This window comes from Cupressus sempervirens, chromosome 8 (assembly GCF_028749045.1).
Source record: "Cupressus sempervirens isolate cs-2001-9-10 chromosome 8, ASM2874904v1, whole genome shotgun sequence".
Taxonomy (NCBI): domain Eukaryota; kingdom Viridiplantae; phylum Streptophyta; class Pinopsida; order Cupressales; family Cupressaceae; genus Cupressus; species Cupressus sempervirens.
Window position 1 is genome coordinate 341,304,944 of NC_143125.1, and position 18,395 is coordinate 341,323,338.

Below are 18,395 nucleotides of genomic sequence, written 5' to 3' on the forward strand. Positions count from 1 at the left end.
ATCCTTGATTTCAAATGACTAAAACACCAAGTGTAGTATATCCTAGTCCATTATATATATATATATAAAGAGAGAGAGAGAGAGAGAGAGAGAGAGATTGTCATGAAGATTTATAAGATTTGAACTCAAAGAAGACTTGAGGACAAGTAAAGGAAAAGGAAAGAGGTTGAGGCAAATATTCTCAAACACATTGACACAAGATCATACATACATAGAGGTCATGCTTCAAGCATACATTTGTCATTATTGAAAAATCTTGATTCAAGTTAAAAAGTTATTGTCTTGCCAAAAATCAAGTTTCTAACATTAGAAAGTATATGTGTAAAAAAAAATCCTAGACATTTTATCTCGTTTCAAAGAGAAGCTCAGAAACAACATTTTGTATTTTTAGAGAGTTTTTCTTTTCTTTTTTTTCTACTTGTTGATTTTATGTCAGTGGATAACAAGAATAAAGGTTGATAAGGTATTTTGAGGCTTTATTATAAAGAATTAGAATTTGAAAAACAGTAAAGATGATAACAAGAAGAAAGTTTAGTAAGTTAATGTTCAATAAATATTGTAAACTAAAATAAGTTTAAATTTTTGAAATAAATAATTTGAAATTTTAATTAAATTGATGGAAATGGAATTTCTCTACTATAAGCTATTTTGTGGAGACTACTTCATGGCTTTCAATGTTTAAAGCTTCCACCTTTTGAAATTCAAATCTAAAATTTCCATCTCTTAGAAGAAATAAATAAATAAAAACTTCAATTTGAGTTAAGTTCTAAAACTTTCAATTGGTATTAATAAACAAGAATCCCATTAAAAATAAACATGGATGTTTATGCTCCACCAAATACTAAAATAGCATATTTAGCTTATAGGATTTGTGTGGGAGCTTTTGCTCCCATAAAATCTAGTTCTCATTAACTTTTCATCCAACTTGGTTATGTGCTCTTTTGCCATTCATGAAACTTGTTAATTCTTTGTTTGTGTATGCACCTAGCAAACACTGCTCTATCCACCATTAGGGAGGGGTTAATACTTTTTTTAAAATTTATCTGCATGATCTTTGCATCAAAACCATGAGCCCTTATTTCAACTTCTAAAGTAAGGCGCTTATAGACCTAGAAATATTCTTTTTACAAGACAAAGTCCAATAATTTGAAGCCTTTATATGAGTCCATCCATTTTCTCATTCTCTAGGTGTATAGTCAGAAAAGGAAAATTACTTCACCTTTTCAAAATTGCACATTCGAAAGGAAGATGTCTCAATAGGCTAAGATGATTGTAAGCACTAAATGGGTAAATGATCCTTCACTAAATATGTAAAATAGAAATAGAAAATGATAATAGCATAATAAATGCATATTAAGGAAGGTTTATATGCATCTAGAATTGATATAGAAATTATGTTACTTTATATCTAAATATCAAACAAAATATAATCTCAAAAGTACTTGTGACTATTGTTATTAGATCCCAAAGTTGTAACATATCTTCTTGTCAAATTTAAGTTATATCTAGAGGGCATAGGATAGTTGAAATGTGGAATAGGAATCAAGTATGACCTCACATATTAATAAATATAAGAATGTCACTCCTAGATCATCAATACAACTATAATTGATAATCACTTGCAATGAAAGAAAGATGAATTTGGATAGAAGGAAGGGTCTTCTTTCTTGATTGAGAATTCCTATACTTATACATCATAGATGAAAAAAATTCTTCATTAGAGAAGATTTCATTGGAATTGACTTTCAAAGGAATTGGACAAACTACATCTTGGATGGTTTCCTTCAAATTTCGAATCCAATGGCACAAATGCTCAATTGCTCTTGATTAGTTGAATACCTTCTTAAAAATTGGATTGAATAATAGTAGATGTTGAAATGAGGGGAGTTAGGATGCTTATATACTTCATCCATCATTTTGGGATTTAAAGGTAAGTCAAGTTGACCACGAGATTTATTTTCCCATTAATATCCAAACATATGGCTCAAGGAAAATTTTGTTCAAATGTTCTAGACCTTAGAAAATCAACCTAGATTTAAAATGGGTATTAGGATGGTGAAAAAATGCAAGAAAAGAGGAATTGGGTTTCCTAAGTCAAGCATAATGGAAATGAAATTTCAAAACCATTGAAATGGTTCCTAATAGAGCATCTCATTATGGATGGCACATTTAGCCCCCAATTTAGTAGGAGTATGTGACAAAATCTTTCTCTTGGTTAAGTAGATAATTGCATAAGAATGATCTTCTCAAGTTTAAGAATACAAAAACATCAATCCCTAGCTAAGTTAATTCCTCATTAAATGAGTGTGTGTGTGTGTGTGTGTGTGTGTGTGTGTGTGTGTGTGTGTGTGAGAGAGAGAGAGAGAGAGAGAGAGCACTAGCCTCACAAGGTATTGCATTTCTTTGGATCGTGCAAAGAGAAAGTGTTGCTGAAAAAGATGGCATTGATAGTCTATCAATTTATGTTATGCTAGTCACCCCACCTAAACAATGGGACTACTTCTTAAGGAAAGAATTGTCTCCCTCAAGGGGCATTAAAAAGGTGACCATTTCAAAGAAAATATTTGTCTCTAAAGGACCTATAAAAGAAGGATTATTCCTTAAGGAAATCATTGTCTCTATTAACAAGTCCACAAAATAATGCACAAAAGTATGATATTGAAAATATGAATGTAAGGAAAGCATTATCTCCTTAGCCATTTGCATAAAGGAGGTTACATTAAATCATTGTGTGTGTGTAAAATGTGAAACAAAAAGTAGAGTGTATGCCCACACATTAAAGCAATTATAAATTCCTTGACGGGATTAATAGATATAATAAAGAATACATGCACCTGCAAGAGAAATTTCCACTACAAGATGCCCTCAATAAGGACAAACTAGGGGAAATAAATACAAGACAAAAGAGAGCACAAAAGGGATCTACTAACTCAGGGGTTAGTATGCGTATGAAATGAAATGTGAGTTACGAACACAAATTTAACTAGGCATTCAATAAAAAAAAACTATTAATAACATTTATGATAAGACCTACAAATGAAAGCAATAACCAAAAGAGAATGCAAACCTTCACAAACCCAAGTAGCTCCATGTGTAGTTTGGATTTGTCCAAGATGAAAATAATCTCAAGAGGGATGATTTTGGAATTATAAGGTTGTTATGTTGTGAATTTGGAGCCTATTTGGAATTATATCAATGCATGAATGGTGGATGAAAATGAAGGAGATGAAGGCTCACTTTATAGAAAATGAAGAGGCAAATGAGTAGTCAAGATGGAAACTTTAGGAAAGGATGAGATGCAATGGAGGAAGGGCACATGGATTGTGCTTCTTTATACTCATAGTCTTGTAACAATTGTCACAAGGAGAGAGCTTGTGAGGATAGGTTAAATCCCTTGAGTAATATGTTGTTCCCAATCAATACTGAGAAGAAGGGTCAATCGATACTATTTGTTAAACTAGTTAAACTATTCACCACTTTTGATATACTAATTAACAACCACTTGATAGCTAACACAATTATGAATGTAGTGAAATAAAAGCATATGAACTCATACACAAAAGCATTCATCAATGAACACACAAATTTTTGTATGTGGAAACCTTCGATGAGAGGATGAAAACCACAATGGGGATAATATACCCACTAGCCTTTTACTACAAATAAAAGGTTGCTTAGTTAAGAGCTACAACCTATTCCTTTTCAAAATGCATCATGTTAGGAATGTTTGTAAAATGTTAGGATTACAATCAACCCATTAAGATTACCTTGTTAAAGGATTTAGCACTCTTTTTGAGAGGCACTTGGTTAAAGGATTTAACATATGCTTACATATGAAGCATGCTTTGTTAGGGGCTTACAACTTGATTACAATGGTTAAAGATTAATCAAATGTGATCTAAATATGTATCACTTTCCTCCTTAGTAGATCTCTAGTGAATACCTTTACAATGTCATGATCTCCCTTTGTCTAATAGGCATACTCAATGATCTCCTTCGTATCACTTTGCCTTTCTCTCCTTCACAGTATACTCTATTGCCTCTAGTCAGGTGTGGCTCTTCATTCTTTGACTCCTGATCTTACTTATATAGTAACCTTGCTTGATGCATTCTTGTTCACACACTCTTCTCTCTTTCTCCTCTTTTTTGACTACATGAAGTCACCCCTTATCTATGGATATCAAAACCCTTGGAGAGTATCCTACTCAAACTAATGAATCAAAAAATTGAATTTGAACTATTGAGTAGTTCATGAGAGACACATGACACATACAATATAGGGTCTAGGCTAGTAGTGTTGTCATTCTAACATGGATCTAGTCTTTATTCATCTGTCCTCCTGCATTTCGTCATTCTTGTCAAAATACAAACTTAATTTGAATTATAATCATACTTGTTCTGCTATGTCATTGTGATAACTCCTCATACTGACTCAATTAGACTTAGCCTAGTCTTATTCTTCCATGTAAACCCGTGACGATATATATCGGTACTCAAGAGGTGTACATTCCTGAACCAGTTGCCAATCAATTACAACATACTTATGTCAACTATACTTTGCAATGCCAATGCAACTGGGTGGGTCAAGAATCTCCCCCTTTGGCATTGATAGAAAAATATATATTTTGGTGGGTTGGATATCAATAGAATCTTTACTGGTGATCAAACTTAACCATTTTCCTACACATCTCTGCAATTTCCTGCATCTTCTTCTTGCTTTCTTCTCTTGACTGTCTTCAGGGTTAGATTCCCCTTTCATTGTATTTTCTGTTGATTCTTCATCTCCCCCTTTTTTGTTTGCATTGTTCATCTCCCCCTTTCTTTAGTCTTCCCCTTTTGTTATCTCCCCTTTTCATCTCCCCCTTTTGTCATCTCCCTCTTTTTTTCATCAATGAAAAAGGGTATACTACCTTTATAGTTTCCAACAGTGTCTTCCATGTGTCTGGGATTTTGTAGAGTGCATGGGTCAGGTTGATGATCTCTGGTAAGCGTTGTTCCATTTCTTCAATCATCTCTCTAGGACACGAGGATATCAATGTAATGCTCACCCCTACTTGAATTTTTTTTTGTATTGTTAGATTCTTTTAGGCCAATATTATGATTCTATTTTAATTATTAGTGGTACCTAGTTACCAGATTTGATTAGATGTTGTTTTATACTCAATTTATATATGTGATGAGTTACCTAGTTATTTCAGTTATTTCATGATTATTTTGATAATGATAGATGTATGTTTATTTAATGACTTTTAGTTATTTCATGGTCTTAGTTAGAGGAATGATTTATATGTAGTTTCTATGGTTACTTACCCCATACTTGCATGTGTATGGTGTATCTATCTATTTTACTTTATGTATGATGTTTTTGATGTGGTTGAGGAAGGGAGTCGTAGTCACCTACTAGTTGAGATCTACACAATGTATCACTTCCTATCATTGCCTATTTAGTTTAGAATATATGTGTTTGTACATGCGTAGATATTATGCAGATTGTAGGTACCGAGTATCGACTTCCCTGAATTGGTAGGATGAGTGTACCCTATCATAGTATTTCAATGGTGTAAGTGGGGAGATAACTCTTAAGTCCAAATCCTAACCTAAGCCAATTGTCCTAGAAAGTAGGACAAGTATCTGAGTTAGTTTCACCCGTCTAAATTTGTCAAGTGACATGAATTCGTGACTTTGACCCTTGAGTTTTGACATATAATTTAAATAATAAATAAGTATTATATATAGAGTAATATTATTAATAATATTTCATAGCTAATATTATATTATAATCATATAATAATATCATATTATATATATTACATTATAATAGCAATACTATATTAATCAAGTAATATAATATATATAGTTGATATATTATCAAAATAATATATGTTATAATATAATTATTAATATAATATATCTTATGATATTAATTAATATAATCAAGCTCATTAATATAAATATATAATTAATATAATTATAAATTATTATTATTAATATAATATAATTAATATTATGAAAAGACGTGACTCCTAGAATTGAAAACTATATATACATAGAGAATTCTTATATTGACGAATAGATGATAAGTAGGGAGAAATGAAAAGGGAAATAAATAGGAATCATTTGCAATCTAGGAGGAAAAGGAGAAAATATATACATAATAAGGTTATAAACCCTAATGTCCTAATCAAGAACATTACAAGTGGTATCAGAGCATGATTTTGCCAGCTTGTAGGATAAAATATTAGCAAATACCTGCAATCTAAGAGCCATGCCCATAAAACCTTGGTGGAAAAGATAAGTAATTGCGTGAGTAGAAACTAAAGGAGAATTGCTATGAATGAATTAGTGAGAGGATAAGTGAATGAAAATCATAGACATTCTTTCTTTGCTTGAAAAATTTTAGGGGTTTTCTGCATAGCAGAAATCATCAGGGCACAAAAATATTTGAGGTTTAAGAATTCATCTAACAGTGTATGATGAGTTTGAGAAATTCAAAAGAAGCTTCAAAACATCAAACTACTTCATCATGTGGAAAATGATTCAGATCAAAATAATTCTACAAAATATTGGTTTATTGGTGTGACTTCTTGAGTATTACGATCTTCAAAATCTTCATGAGGACTAGTCAGCCCTGCGATTGACAATGCCCTGAACATTTTTGCACCTTCCTCCAATGGGTCAGACTAAGGTAAGGGAAAACCATCCAAGATTGATGAGACACTTTCATCAAAGCCAAGGTAATCCTTAATATGAGTTTCTTAGGAATTGTGGGAAAACAATTGGTGTGCATGTGTGGGATGAAGTGGACCAAAGATTCCTTTCCCTTAATATGGAGGATCCAAACTCGGTTGAAGCCCTCCAAATCATCCTTGACTTTATCAAATGAAAAATAGTTTGTCCCTCAAAGTATGCCAGATTTGTGTTTTGTGAAGTATATATATTATTATTGGTTTTGTAGGTTTATATTTGTTGGAGCTCGAGCCACGGTTTGACCATCCATAATTCATTAGTTTTTAACTTTTGCAAATAATTTTAGCCATGCCAACATGCCTTGTGCCCCATGCCAAAAGGAATTTATTCAAAAGACCGAAGTATTGTGTTTGACAACATTTTATACTTTTTGCACTCGTAATTAGAGTGGATTTTTTAAATTTTAATGAATGATTTTAATAATGTAACCTCATGTGGCTCCCCCACCTTATGTTGCAAGACAGCCTTTAGATCAGCCTTATATATTTACAAGGTGGATGATTCACCAACGAGGACATGTACTATTTTTTTCATATTTATAGGGTGGAGACTAATAACTTTGTTTGGTAAAAGTTGATTTCCTTTACAATATTTGAAGAAGTCATCAAATAATAAAGTATAGAGACACATATCACCATAATACATCCAAAGAAGATAATCAAATAGTATTTGTTCTAGAAAAGATCATACTACCCTCTATGATAAGGGCAAGGAAGAAGTACGAACAAAGTTCATAATTACATAAATCTTGGTATAGGTATAATGCAAGAACTAAGTCATTGTGCTACAAGAAGGTAAAGGCATTTGACATTGATCCAATAAAGGTATGTGTATATTATTTCAAATGTTTCTTTTCATATTAATATTTAATATGTCAATAATGCTTATAAAGAATATAATATTTAACATTTTGATCTTGCTAATATTGGGAATTTGAGAGAGAATTATGGGTAGTTCTAAGCATGGAGATTACATTAGTATTGTTGAGCTAGTACTAGTGAAATTTCAACTAGTGAGAACATTATGTGCATTTATACTTTTATTACATTAAATCATCATCTTCCAAGATAAGATAAGGCTTGCAGTGGAATGGGTTGGGTGACACCACTCAGAGGTACTAGGTAAGGCCTGTAGTGAGATGGGCATTGGGTTGCATCATCCAAAGGTACTAGGTAAGGCCTACGGTGGAGAAAATACCCTGGGGTACATCATACAAAGGCATTATCTTGGAGATGATGATCAGAGAGAGATAACAATAATGAGGGAGAATGGTGAGGCCCATGATTGTGTAACAGGGCACCCTATTATAGTTTCTCCTCCTGTACATAGGAATTGATGAGTTAATATTATAATGAATAGATACTTTTGATTGATAAGTCACTAAACACCTTATCAGGAGATTGATTTATATATAATGTGTACTAATGATTTTTTGGTTGTAGGGTCACTATCAAGGAAATGCATAACGTGTGTATTGTGTGTTTGCATCGTGTATGCTTCATGTTTTCATCTTTCTGCATCATGTAACTTTGTGTCTTCATCTGTCTGCATTGTGCATACTTCATGTCTTCATTTATCTACATCATATATGCTTCGTACTTTTATGCATTCATGTGTCTGCTTTGTGTTTTTATTCATTAAGATGTATACCTCATGAATCTTTTAGGCCTTTGTATGCAAATATGTTTTGTGCCTATGAAGGAGCTTGCGTATGTATGATTTTGCTTGAGGACAAGCAAATTTGAGAGGGGAGGACTGTGATCTCCCCATTTTGACATATAATTTAAATAATAAATAAGTATTATATATAGAGTAATATTAATAATAATATTAAAATAATAACATTTCATAGGTAATATTATATTATAATCATATAATAATATCATATTGTATATATCACATTATAATAGCAATATTATATTAATAAAGTTATATAATATATATAGTTGATATATTATTAAAATAATATATGTTATAATATAATTAGTAATACAATATATCCTATGATATTAATTAATATAATCAAGCTTATTAATATAATTATATTATTATTATTATTATATAATTAATATTATGAAAAGACATGACTCCTAGAATTGAAAACTATAGATACATAGATAATTTTTACATTGAGGGATAAATGATAAGTAGAGAGAAATAAAAAGGGAAATAAATAGGAATCATTTGCAGTCTGGGAGGAAAAGGAGAAAATATATACATAGTAAGGTTATAAACCCTAATCTCCTAATCGGGGACATTACAACTTACCCCATACTTGCATGTGTATGGTGTATCTGTCTATTTTATTTTATGTATGACTTTTCTGATGTGGTTGAGGAAGGGAGTCGTAGTCACCTACTAGTCAAGATCTACACGATGTATCACTTCCTGTCATTACCTGTTTAGTTTAGAATATATGTGTTTGTACATGCGTGGATATTATGCAAATTATAGGTACCGAGTATCGACTTCCTTGAATTGCCAGGATGAGCGTACCCTATTGTAGTATTTCAATGGTATAAGTGCGGAGATAACTCTTAAGTCCAAATCCTAACCTAAGCCAATTGTCCTAGAAAGTAGGACAAGCATCTGAGTTAGTTTCACCCATATGAATTTGTCAAGTGACATGAATTTGTGACTTTGACCTTTGAGTTTGATTTTGTTCTTTGTCTTTAGTTGAGTTGTCGTATTTGGCTTTGTGGGTCTGTTGTGATTTTTCTATTTTAATTAAATTGTATTAAAAGATGATTTAATGAAAATTTTATAAAGAAAATTTGATATTTAATTAATTGAGAAATTAATTAAATAGAAGAATTAAATTTAAAATATTTTATTAAAGTTCTAATTTAGGCATATTTATATTTATTTTATTTAATAAATATTATTTAGGAGTTTTATTTTAATAATAAACTCTAAATAATATTATTAATTGAATTAATAAATATATTATTATATCTCCTAATTAACAAGAGAGAGTAAACATAAATTTAATAAAGTTCATTTTAATTAAATTGCATAAAGCTTATGATTGAAATTAAAATATAGTGTTGGAATGTTCAAATGGGAAGAGTACTTCTGAGCCGGGGGGGGGTGAATCAAAAGTACGCAATATTAATCCTTTCAAACCATTAATAACATATAACTAAAAAAAAACAATTTGCATGCATATAAACATATAAACAAACTGCATCAACACATAACACAAGGATTTGGTAACCCAGAAACCCTCCAGGAATAAGAAGGTAAAACTAGGGTGGGGATGACACCCACAAAAATCACTGCAGCAATGAGTTCAACCACTTCTGATGGTTTGTCCTGTTAAAGGCCTGCCCTATTAAAGGCTTTACACTATGTCAATAGTGACCTGGTTAAAGGATTTACAAACACTTACATGAAATGTCACCTTGTTAAAGGATTTGCAATAGGTTGTTAAACCCACCTAATACATAGGATTTTCTTGACCTTCTCCAAAGGCTCTCCTACCTAGCTGTTAAGCTAACCTATCACCATAGGATTTCAACCTCTAATACAATTGTGAGAGAGTATTATAACTTTTAACCTGATTGAATACAATCTCAAATTGTTGAGTTTAGGCACTTGATTTGCTCTTCCTCTTCTAGTCCTTGCTTGATCTGATCTCTGAATATGTCCCCTGTTCTGTTCTGATTAACTGGATGTATATATGTTGTTCTTTCCACTAAGTCTTTTCTTTTCACACTAAAATTTTGCTATAATCTCCCCTTTTACTATTTTCTTCCACTACACACAATGGTGCATTCATTCTCCTTATAAAGAGTGTGAAGACTTAGGGTTAGGTATGGATCTACGATCCATATTGAATCACAAATTCTCACTCATACTTTGCATTTTTCTTATTGGTTGCATGCCTTCACCATTTTTCAGATTAACTACATGCAGATTGCATAAGGAGTGTAAATTATTCGTTCTTATCCTTTTTCTCCTTCAAAATTCCTCTAAGTCAGCTCCAAAAATAGTTTTCATCTTATTTTGTGAGGGCACAAACTCATATATTGATCCTATGTTGCTTGGCACATGAAGTATTACTGATGCTCGACACATACTATTTTTAGATTGCTTGACATCAACTACATTTTCTAGTTTTCTTGGCACCTATTATATCCTGTATTGCTCAACATACATTATTCTGAGTTGCTCGACATCTGAATGATTCTGTTACTCGACACATGAACAATTCTGTATCACTTAGCACATGAGTATTTCTTTTATTGCTCGACACATACTACATTGTGATCTGCTTGACACTAATTATGACTCAGCACCTATTAAAATTCTGGCTCAGCATCTATTGTGTACTCAACATACATAGTGAAAATGGTTAAGTGTGTTGGCACTCATTTGTCAATACTATTTATTTGACCAACAATCTCCCCCTTTGACATGAGTGTCAAAAACACTTAACTATGCATTAGTGATCCTATCCTTATTGAGTACATTCTTCACTTACTCAACTTACATGCAAAATTTCAAAAATTGTGAGTAGAAATATACCTTATGACTTCCCTAAGTTGATTATGCCTTTGAAATTGAAATTTTGTACCAATGTGCTTGATCCTCCCTGTCCTTTGACCTATTTCTGCATTATGAGCTTGTATGATGTATCTGATTTGTGTGATGTCCATGTATTCCATGTGATTACCAAAATTTTACATCTGTGCTTCACTCTTTTATTCCTTGTCTCCCCCTTTTTGGTTAATTACAATCATTCCACTTTATTCTCAAAATGAATGAAAGAATGGAGTGAGAGAATGTAATCAAAATGATCAAAATTTGTCAAAATGTGGTAATTACCCATAGTATCTACATATCTCCTCCATTGCTTACTGCCTCTATAATATATCTCCCCCTTTTTGACACTGATGTCAAAGGGTCCTATGGAGTAATACCATGTTTAGCCAAAAATGAGTTGTTAACCTCCAGGAGTATCTTCAGAGCTGCATCCTAGTTGTTTAATGTAATATACAATGACTTGTGTTGGATTGCAAGCTCTATTGTGAGGTCTACAAGTCCTTCATGTGTTGAAAGATTGGGATCTTTCTTCAAGAATGTCGCTACATATATCTGCTCCTTGTGAAGTACTTCCAAGTGAGGGGTGATGGAGGATTGAATTTGCATTAGCTTGGCTTTTATGTTAGCCTCCTCTGTTGTTAATATAGCTAGTTCCCTTTGAGTGTGAAGCGTCTAAGCAAAATGATTCTCACTTTGAGCTAGATTGGTAGGAAGTTGCATGCTAGAAATCTTTAGATTTCTCTCCAAGCTCAATATCTTCTAGCTAATCTCTTCTGTGAAATTGGAAAAATCACACAATTTATTGTAAAGGGAGAATATATTCCCAAGTACAATTTTGACTCTATCTAATTTCTTAGCTAGGTTAACTTGTCCCAAAATGATAGTATTAATATCTTCTCATTAACCTTACCTTGGAATTTCTTCTCTGGCCATTCCATTAGTTTGGTGTTGGTGTCATGGTCCTCATTTATTACCTAGTCAACTATATCTGATAGTTGCTCTATAATTGGTCTTGATTCATCTGGAGACTATAGGCTGAAGGCATCCATGAATATGTCCTTGATTTCATTTAATGCTTGCCTATATTTATAATCCTTTCTAAGTGCCTCTTGTCTCCTTCTTCTATCCAATGCACTTTGTATCTCATTCATCTTTTCTTCTGTGAGAGTGCTAGATTCATAATAGGGTATCTTTATTTCTTCATCAAGCTTAGGAATTCCATAATGAATTATCTTGGCTACCCTAGTTGAGCTCAAGCCTGGTGTTCTAATTTGCAATTCTAACATTCCAATGCTTGGTTACTGAAGAGTTTTTGTAGGAGTACCTGTTTTGGGTAGTTCAACCAAAGTTTGTATTGTAGATTCCTCCTTATATTTTGTCTCTTCTTTCTCTTTAATTTTTTTCTCTTCTATTGTCATTCTGGTTGGGGGTGTACCTGTTGATTGTACTGATTTTTCTTTATCATCCCCTGCTACTACACTCGGCTCCTGAAGTGCTTGTGTGATTGGCTTTGGTGGAGATGGAGGTAGAAGGAGTAGAAGTCCAGTAGATTTTGTGGTCACAAGTGGTTCTTGTGTTTGCACCTTGATTTCCTTTAATTTCACTACTGCTTTTTGCAACTCATCAACACTGACCAATATTGGGCTTGAGCATAGTCTAGCTGCTTGTGTTGATAGGTCAAGGATCTTTGCTAGATCCTCTGCAGTTAATGGATTGATGTTTTGACTAGAAGTATCAACAACATCCTTTATCTTGATTGTTTCTGCAGGTGTGAGGGTAGAATGAGGAGGGCTAGGAGGTGGCAGTTGTGTGTCCTGCACACTCTATTCTTGTTGCTCATCTATCCCCTTTTCTTCTTCTTTACTCATTTCCTCCTCCTTCTCTTATTCATCCTTCTTTTCTTCTTCCACTTTCTTCTCTTCTACTTTCTTCTCCTCTACCTTCTTCCTTCTTGCTTCTTTTATTTCCTTTGTTTTGGCATTTTCTTCTGCCTTGTATTATTCATCAAATACATCATCAATTTTCTTGTAAATAATCTTCCATACTTTTGTGGTTTTGCTCACAACCTCTTCAATTTTATTTTGTAAAATGCTAAATGCCCTATATTTGGGAGTAAATCTACTATTGTGCCTTTTGACTGCATTTGTTATTTGACTTTTAGTCAAATTAGGCAACATCCTTGCTAAGGTAGACTCCCTTATTTCCTTCTCAGTTTGTAGACAAAAATGCCATTTATCCTCTACAATCTTATATAATTCCTTTGACAATGAGCTATCCAATTCAAGAGGTGTATGTTTATATTCTGCAATCATACTATAGACAGAATTCTCTATTTTATTCTACTCATCCTTTGTGAGCTTATTAAAATCTACATTCTTCAAGTCATTCATGTCACCATTCCTAATCTTAGCACATAATTTGTCAATAGAAGACTTAGGTGGATGACTTACCACTTTAAACTGACTATGGTCTTCTGATTCTGTCCTTTCTTCATCTAAATTAGGTTGAGCCACAAATTTTCTTCTTTTATTTGGCTCTTCTTCAGTCTTCTTAGTAGATTCCTTCCTCTTTGTTGCCTCTTCTTTTTCCTTTTGTGTTGTAGCCTTGGTGGTAGCTCTAGTAGTGGACTTCTTCGGTGCAGGTTTTGCCACTTTCTTTGGCTTGGTTTGAGGAGTAGGTGGAGTTTTAGCCTTCCTCTTAGTGACTTTAGTTCTGATAGGTGCTTCCTCGGCTTCTTCTTCCTCTGCACCTTCTAGCTTGTCCTCTCCTAGACCTTGTGTCAATTGTAGAGGCTCTTGTTGAGGCTCATATCCTTCATTTTCATTGTCATCCTCTTCTTCATCTACTTCTTCTTCTTCTATTGTGCCTACCTCTTCAACACCTCATTTCTTTTTTATCTTCTTTACAAGCTTGTCCTTCTTCTTGACTGTTGTTGTTGTTGTCTCGAGGTCTGTGACTACCCTTGATTTGAAAACATCATATGTCCCAAAGTGTTTTGCAGTCTTATCAATTTCTTCTGCAAGTAGATCTGTAATAGTTGCTGAAGCTTGGTCAACATCAAGTTCATAGCCCAATGGCCTAAGCCATCTTACTTTAAGGATGACTACTTGTATGTAAGTATAGTCAATATCCACTAGAACATAAATGTCCTTTTGATGCTTCTCAACCAGTGAGACTAGTATCCTCATTATTTGTTTCATGGACTTGTTGAAGTCCTCAAAGTAACTAGTCATTTGGGTATCAAAGTTTTCACCCATTTGATCAATGAATCTGTTTATTTGGTCAACAATAGTCTTGTTTGGATCTCATTTCACCTTCCTTACTGAGGGGAATTCTTTCATAATGTAGAAAAACATGCAAATCAAGATTGAGCCAAACTTGCATTGAGCCCCTTTTGATTTCCCTATGGCTCCCAAGTTTTCATTGATTTGTTGCATCATCAACTCTGCAAGATCATAAGTATGATCCTTTTTCACTAGCTTGTAAGAAACATCCACTACTATGCAGGGTACACTGTTTAACCTGTAGGATTGGTAAAATTTGTGAGATATAATCCTTATAGAAAAATATAGTAGGGGGTCTTTGATGGTGTCAATTATCATACCCCTGTTGTTCCACTTGGCACTAGTGTTTTTCTCAATTGCCTCCCTCTTATCACTCCTTAGGGTCTTGGGCCGATCTAGGGTTGGAATACCAGTAACCCTATGTATAGTATTCTTTGTGAACTTTACTAGCCCTATTTCTAGCCAAAAGGCTCCATCATGGATTATGCTTAACATAATGTGTATCCATTCTATTTTAAAGACAATAGGGAAAACTAGGGTTTTGGTTAAACCCTTCTTCTCAACTATGGAGAATTCATCTTTAAGTTTCCCATTTTCACAGAGCTTATCAAATGCATTAAAAATCTCTAAATATCCTATTGCTCCAATTTTATAGTTGTAGCATTTGTGTACATCCTGAACCATTACTACTTTATCAGGAATCACGAATAGGGCACCAGCGAGATCGTTTCTGTAGATAACCTCTAGGATTGGTTTGAAATTAGGTTGTTTAACTTTGTTGCTAACTAATTGAATCTCCAAACCTTCCTTTCCCTTTGTAGACTTAGAACCAGATGCCATTTCTAACCAAACTAGGGTTTATTGTTTAAACAAACTTTTCAAATTGCATAACATGGCACTTGAATGAAATACCTGGTAAATCAATGAAACAGAGTTGGTTTGCTATTGAATCACTGTAAATTGCCTTTTGATCACTGGGAAATCGCTCAATCACTCTACTCGTCTTTGCTCTTTGTTCAAATGAACGAAAAGTGAACGATTTTCACTTTTATTAGGCATGAAACCTAGCATTTATTGCATTTGTTCTTATAGCTATACACTCAACTTCCAAAGGATTTTCCAACTCAACATCAATTCTATTTCATTCACTCAGCAACTATTGATCTTGTTGATTGCTTGGCAGCCACTATCATCTCTTTACTCGACATCCACTAGACTGTTCAACTCGGCATGTATTGGAGTTTTACTCAGCTTCCAAAGGTAGCTCAGCATCATCTTCCAAATTTTATCCTAACATCTTACCTTATGCTAATTTCTTCTTTATAGTGCTCCTATGTTCTTTTGGACTGATGTATGATACATCCTTATATGTATCAGCCCCATGTGCCTTTTTGGTGCTTAATTTGATGAGGTGTGATCACTTGACCTCTTCGGTGAAGTGATCTCTCCATTTGATGTGTTGTATTCACTTTTCTTTTGCCATGTCTTTTTCATATCTTCCTTGATGTGTTCCATGTTAACTTTTTCTTTGTCCTTGTTACCTTCAATCTTGGGTGCTTTGACCTTTGTTGGACAGTTCTTGCTGACATGTCCAATCTTCAGGAAACTAAAACATGTAGTTTGGTTTAGCCATCTACTGTAACTTTCCTTGAAATGTGTCCTTATGAAATTTTCAAGAATGTGCCCATACTCTTGACAATAGTGACAGCTATACCTAGTGTTGTAATCCCAATTGTAGTGATGTGCATGATTAATTCCTCTTGTAGGCTGATTAGGTGTCCGCATAGGCTTTGATCTACATTCAAATGCTCTATGTCCATAATTTTTGCAGTTGTAGCAGTGACCCTCAAATCTTGGCGTCCTCATGATCTTGGTTCTGTAGTCTTGTGTTAAATGTTCGTGCTTTTTGCAATTGTGACAAAAATTTGCATTTGTAGGCTTATCATGCTGATGGCTATTCTTGCTTTTGCACACATTACAGGTATGTCCTTTTTTACCATAGAAATGACAAGTAGGTTTAGTGTTCTTACCTTTGTTGCTTCTTTCTTCTACAGCCTTGGATGATTCTCCTTGTTCAGTGCTAATGTAGCCAAGTCCTGTAGTGTCATTACTAGCCCTTGGTGATTTGAACAATTGCTCAAAGTACTTAATGGCCTCATTGGGTTTGTTGTAACTTTCTTCTATTTCCTTTTCTCCCTTCAATTCATTATGCAATTTCTTCATTCTGTATCTTTAAGGTGGAGATCTCAATATCCTTCATGTTTAGCTCATGATGAGCATTCATCATTTGGCTTAAGGTGTCTAACTGCATGTTTGAAATCTTTTCAAAATCAATTGTCTTATCTTCTAGCCTATTGATGAGATTTCTCTTGTCATCTTCTACCATGGCCTTGTCTTTAATTGCTTTCTTCTTTTGTTCAATCACTTCACAAAGCATTATGGCTTGTGATTCTTGTTCAAGCTTGAGTAATTTGATGTCTTTAGCTTGTGCTCTATATTTCTCCATTAATTCTGCTATTGCTACATCAAATTCCTCAGAGTTTCCATTGGAAAATACTTGTGAGGTGTCAATCTCCTTATAGTGTATGTCATTTTCAGCTATGGCTATCTCCTTTCTTCTTTTCAAAGATTTTCTTAGTTCCTCCTTGGCTTCCTCTACTTTGTGTAGAGCTAGTTGCACATCAATCACCTGATTATCAATTATCTTCCCAAGTTTGAGAACTTCCATCTTCTGACCTTTTTCTCCAAGTTGTTAGGCTTCCTCTTGAGAGAACTAGTGCTCTAATACCAATTGTTGGAATGTTCAAATGGGAAGAGTACTTATGAGAGTGGGGGGGGTGAATTAGAAGTACACAATATTTATCCTTTCAAAGCCTTAATAACATATAACTTTTTAAAAAAAAAATTGCATGCATATAAACATATAAAAAAACATGAAATGAAAATATGCATCAACACATAACACAAGGATTTGGTAACCCAGAAACCCTCCAGGAATAAGAAGGAAAAACTAGGGTGGGGATGACACCCACAAAAATCACTGCAGCAATGAGTTCAACCACTTCTGATGGTTTGCCCTATTGAAGGCTTTACACTGTGTCAATAGTGACCTGGTTAAAGGATTTACAAACATTTACATGAAGTTTCACCCTGTTAAAGGATTTGCAATAGGTTGTTAAACTCACCTAATACATAGGATTTTCTTGACCTTCTCTAAAGGTTCTCCTACCTAGCTATTAAGCTAACCTATCACCATAGGATTTCAACCTCTAATACAATTGTGAGAGAGTATTAGAATTTTTAACCTGATTGAATACAATCTCAAATTGCTGAGTTCAGGCACTTGATCTGCTTGTCCTCTTTTGATCCTTGCTTGATTTGATCTCTGAATATGTCCCCTATTCTGTTATGATTAACTAGATGTATATATGTTCTTTCCACTAAGTCTTTTCTTTTCAGATTGAAATTTCACTATAATCTCCCCTTTTACTATTTTCTTCCACTACACACAATGGTGCATTTGTTCTCCTTATAAAGAGTGTGAAGACTTAGGGTTAGGTATAGATCTATGATCCATATTGAATCTCAAATTCTCCCTGATACTTTGCATTTTTTTTAGTGGTTGCATGTCTTCACCATTTTTTTGATTGGCTGCATGCAGATTGCATAGGGAATGTAAATGATTCGTTCTTATCCTTTTTCTCCTTCAAAATTCCTCTAAGTTGACTCCAAAAATGGTTTTCATCTTAGTTTGTGAGGGCACAAACTCATATGTTGATCTTGCATTGCTCGACACATGAAGTATTACTGATGCTT